The sequence below is a fragment of the Tupaia chinensis genome, unplaced genomic scaffold (genome assembly GCF_000334495.1).
Source record: "Tupaia chinensis unplaced genomic scaffold, TupChi_1.0 Scaffold000354_1, whole genome shotgun sequence".
In the NCBI taxonomy this organism is placed as follows: Eukaryota; Metazoa; Chordata; class Mammalia; order Scandentia; family Tupaiidae; genus Tupaia; species Tupaia belangeri.
In genome coordinates, this window is record NW_006159849.1 from 119,276 (window position 1) to 124,579 (window position 5,304).

At 43.3% G+C, this 5,304-nt stretch overlaps 1 pseudogene; it reads right to left on the reverse strand.

Moving 5' to 3' along the window:
- Positions 1-239: 239 nt before the first annotated feature.
- Positions 240-368, reverse strand: LOC114008532 (uncharacterized; annotated as a pseudogene).
- Between the last annotated feature and the right edge of the window lie 4,936 nt (positions 369-5,304).

Sequence of the window (5,304 nt, forward strand, 5' to 3'; positions counted from 1 at the left end):
GCAAGGGCTTTCAGCTTCATTTGTCCACTTTGTCACTCATTTATTCATTTTGTATTAATGTGCAACTAGACAGACATTGGAGACATAAAGATGAATAAAACAAAGCTTCTACCCTCTAAGTACTCACCAGCAATAAACTTCATGCCCAAAATACTGATAGTGCATTTGTCCCATATGTAGGTGCTGTTTTTACAAACTTAATATAATTTCCTTTTTTTCTTTCTTTCCTTTTTTTCTTTTCAATTATGCAGTCATGTTTCCCACATCTGGGGAAATCACAGGAGTCAGCACATCTGGAGTGCAATAGATAAGCCTCACCCGAGGAAAACCACCTTCATGATCATGGTATCTGCCCTCCAGGTAAGTATTTCCTGCTTTTTTTTTTTTTTTTTTTTTGAGAGAGAGATTTTTGCTGTTGAGTGCATGTACTCACCAGAGAGACAGAGAAAGATAAAAAGCAAAAAATCACCACCCCAGGGAGGATGCTCTCACTGTAATCCATTCTCCTCTGGGGATTTTGGGCACACACATGCCCAGTGTGAGTTTTAGGCTACCACAGTCTCAGACCACAATCAACTGCATGGGAATCTAGCAATATAACTATTATGCCATCTGCTGGTCCCTACTTTAATATTCTTGACAATGAAGAAAACTTTTTTGGGGGGGGAGTCTGGCAAGTGGCATGGTGAATAAAGGTGTGGAAACATGGTCGACTGCGGTTTGAGTGCCAGACCTGGCGGCTTGCTTTCTTGCCTTCTCTTTCTCTCTCTGTCACTGTCACTGTCTGGTCAAATTAAAAAATAGTAATAATAATAAATGGAATTAAATAAATAAATAATCCTTTTTTATAAAAGGAAAGCATTTTTTTTGTTGTTTTCTTATTTCTTCTATGAATAAGAAAGACAGAGACCCCCCAAAGGGGTCTTAATGATGTGATTCACCCCCAGTTCCAGCTAGCCCTGGATCATGGGTATGTACTCAGAGGTCTCTGGATCGGAATCCAGATCCTACATACATGGGTCAGCCTGCAGAACATCAAGTTTTACCACTGCTCCATCATCAGGCTCCAGTTACAAAATCTTTATTAGAATTTTTAAAATTTTAGGGACCAGCAGTTAGCCTAATGGCTATGTCGCTGGACTCCCACGTAATCGACTGCGGTTTGAGTCCTGGACCCCGTGGCTTAAACTCGCGCCAGGCGCACGTGTGTGTGCCCAAGATTTCGAGAGGAGAATGGAGGAGAAGGGCTTGTGACATGGCCATCCCCCCCGGGGGGTGATTTCTCACTTTCTGTCTCTGGCTCTGTCTTTCTGGCAAGCGCACATGCCCTATAGCAAAAATCTCTCTCCAAAAAAAAGAATTTTTAAAATTTTGATATTGGGCTGGCAGATGGCGTGGTCATTAAGATGTTGGACTCCCACATGGCTTACTGTGGTTCGAGTCCCGGACCTAATGACTTACTTTCTCACTTTCTCACATTCTCTTTCTGTCTCTCTCTGGTCAAATTAAAATAATAATAATAATGGTGATGATGAATAAAATTGAGAAAGATAATCTTTTGAAATAAAGAAAAATCCCTGCTCAGAATTAACCTCTGAATAAATGAAGTGGCTTATATAAAAATAAAAAACTGGTATCAAGACCTGTGCACAAAAGGGGTATATTTTTTCAAGAGCTATTTAAGGCCACACTTAAGTGTATTTTGAATGTTTATTTAGATCAGCTTGATTGACTATAAATGTAGCTATGTAGCCTGGCACAGTGCCTGATATATAGTCACTCAATAAATTATAGTCACGCTGTATTGATCATCAACTCTGTGCCAGGCCATACACATAAGAGAATTGACATAATTCCTTATTGGGGTGAGAAACAACAAAATGCTTTGAAATAGTTGTGGTAGGATGGGATATCAAATACCAAGACCCTAACCCTAGCCTTCCACTTACCCTTTACCCCACCCATGGTAGACATTACTAACTGATCACAAGTCTTTCCCAACGAGCCTGAACTTAGTCTCAGAATCTGTCTCTCAGTAAAAGATGTAACCTATTCGCCATTTCTAGGATGGGAGGAAGAGACTGAGAATCTAGAGATTCTTTCCTATTTTGTCTCTAGGTGAGTCTGTACTGCTTTCAGGCAAGTTGTTCACTGTCTCTGATCCTGTGTCTCCCCACCCATACATTGAGATCATAGGTACCCCCAAATATCCTGTACAGCTCTTATGGGGGGTTCGTTTTATTTCTTCCATAAGTGAGAACAAGAGGAAAAGACAGAGAGACAGAAAGGAATGGAGATACAGCACCCCCAAGAGGGTCCCAGTACTGGAGTCCACCCCCCAGCCTTCATCCAGCCCTGGATCAGGGGTAAGTGTGCCCAGTGTATGCAGGGCAGTCTCTGGCTTGAAGCAGGTACTTCCTCATGTGGGAGTGCCTCCTAGAGCATCTTGTTTTACTACTGTGGCTCTGTCTAACCTCTTAAAGTTTATTTATTCTTATGGATAAATAAATAGAGAGAGCACACATTTGCCTTGACAGAGCCTCACCATGTTGAGATTGTCCCCTCAACCTTCCAGCCAGCCAGGGTTGCTGTGCCTGGTGTGTTTAGGTAGTCCTGAGATCTGAACCCCCGTTTCCCATATGGCCCCAGAATTGCCCAGTGGTGACCCACCACACATAACTGGATCAGCTCTTACTAAGTTTAAATGTCATGCAGGGCGACGAAATACTTTGAAGGGTGAAAAGAGCCAAGCACTTCCAAGAGGGTAGCAAGAGTGCTTAGAATTCACAAAAACAAAAGTAGTATCTTTTTTAAAAAAAAAGTAAAATCTTGTTCAATTTTTTTTTAATTTGACTAGAGATTTTTTTTAATTTGACTAAAGAGGAATAGAGAGAGTGAGAGAGAGAGAGAGAGTGAGAAAGCAAGTTGCCTAGGTCCAGGACTCAAACTGCAGTCGACCATGTGGGAGTCCAGTGTCCTTAACCATCACACCACCTGATGGCCCCCAACAGTAGTATCTTTGCTGAGGTGAGTGTTCTATTCATTCCTATTTGGAACAGAAAAGATCCTGTTTCAGAAGGACTTCTTTCTTCCTAGAAAGGAAAAGGAAAAGAGAAGAAGTTGGGCCAACTAGATGGCATGGTGGTTAAGGTGGCCAGATCCCCTACGGCTGATTGCACATGGACCACGTGTGCATGTGTGCATTCCCAAAATCCCAAGAGAAGAGAGGAGGAGAAGGAATTGTGGCATAACCATCCATCCTGGGGGGTGGTTTCTCACTTTTTCTGTTTTTCTTCATGAGTACACTCACTCAATAGCAAATTAAAAGAGAGAGAGAAGAGGAAGCAAAATGGAAAATGAACAAAGGATACAAGTTGGAGTCAGAGGCATCGGTCCATCTCAGCTCCACTTCTTACCAGTTGTGAAGTTCGACATGGGGTACCAAAGCTTCTCTGAGCCTCACATTCCTCACCCACTAAATGGAGCAAACAAAACCCTACTTGCACAGTTATTGGAAGTGTGGGAGTATTCATACTTTTGAAGGGATCTAGCGCAGGGCCAGGTATATACGTGACAGGGACCCGGTGAACGCCCTGCTCTGGTGAGGGAAAGGAGCCGCAGCTTGGAAGCAGTCCAGTCTCGCACAGGGTAGAGATTTAGGTAGAGATGGTTATGTTCTCATCGACCCCTCAATCTCTTCCTTCTTCCATCCACTTCGTGCTGAGCAGGGAGAGTATACATTCTTGTCTGATCTAAAGGTCACTATGGAGACAAAGAGGCATTTTGCATGATGTGATTTGAACAGCTGCCTAGCTTCTCACTTGCCCCATATAATTTTTAAATATCTCTTAAAAAAAAAAAAAAGAAAGAAAGGGGAGGGCCAGAAGGTGGCATGGTGATTAAGGTTGCTGGTTGACCACGATTTGATTCCCAGACCTGGCAGCTTGCTTTCTCATTTTCCTGTTCTCTCTCTTTCTGTCTCTCTCTGGTCAACTTCAAAAAAATAAAAATAAAATATAACAATGAATAAAATTAAACAAAAAAAATTCATTCTTTTTTCTTTTAAAAAAGAACTTTAGCTTCATTAAGCTTTTGAGTCTCTTTTTAGGGAACTTCTGCTCATAATTCTGAGTACTCTTGAGTGCTAGGTGGGGAAGCAGGTCTCCCAGGACAATCTGAAGCAGTTGTGAAGTAGAAGAATGAGTGCCCCAGAGAGAAGGTGTGCCCAGCATTCTGTGCACAGAGGCTGGGGAGAGAAGCTTGGGGCCCCTGTCTTTTAGGAAGTTATCACAGAGGTCTAGGAGCCCTGGAATCTTTTGCATGGTTCCCCCCTGCATGCCCAAGTTTTGCTCATCTCTGTGGGGCCTGTTCAGCCCAGTCTTGTCCTCCTGGGAGCTCCAGCAGTGCTATATCTCTCCCTTTCTTGGGCACTTCATAGCACTGGGACTTAGAGTCACATCTGTGGAGAGACATGACTTCATCTGTCATCATTCTTCCCCTGATTTGGGCTTTAGACACTGACTCAGAGTCCTCCAAACCACAGTCTTCCTTGCTTCTACAAAGCTCTGGCTGACTTCCCAAGGTCATCCTTCCTGCCCTGACTGTTCCTCTGAGAGTGGATGCACCTATGAGAGCACTTACCATCCGTGGTAAGGTTCCCTCACTCTCTTGTCTTTCTTCTGCTCTGATCTGTGGGTCCTGCGAGGGCAAAGACTTATCTTGGCTCCTGCTGTATCCTGAGTATCTAAAACAGAACCTGGAATGTAGGAGGTACTCAAATATCAATGGACTGTCATCTCTCCTTTCTGGCCTGTGAGCTCTTAGAGAAGGGGAACTGCATTTTTAAATCTCTTTAAACCTCTGCTACACATATCTATTGTAGTGCCGTACCTGCTTCATCAATAAATGTTTGATGAATGAGTGAACGTCATATAAAATGGGCAGATTCTCTAGGTATCTCAGTAAAGGCTACAAATAACAAGGGATATAATGTCCTGACTATTTGCTAGATTCCCTTCAGATCCACTTCTACCCTTGCCCATCCTCTTCAATACTCAGGAAGCTGATCTTTGTTTGACTGTACCAACGGGTTCTTTGTCCTCTGGTAGGATTCAGTCAGTGGGAGGCATCAGTATATTAGAGAAAAGGGAGGGGCCAGCAGGTGGCATAGTGGTTAAGTGCTGGACTCCGACATGGCTGACTGCAGTTCGAGTCCTGGACCTTGTGGCTTGAAACTCATGCCAGGCACATATATACATGTGCCCAAAATCCCAAGAGGAGAATGGAGAAGTGATTGCAGCATGG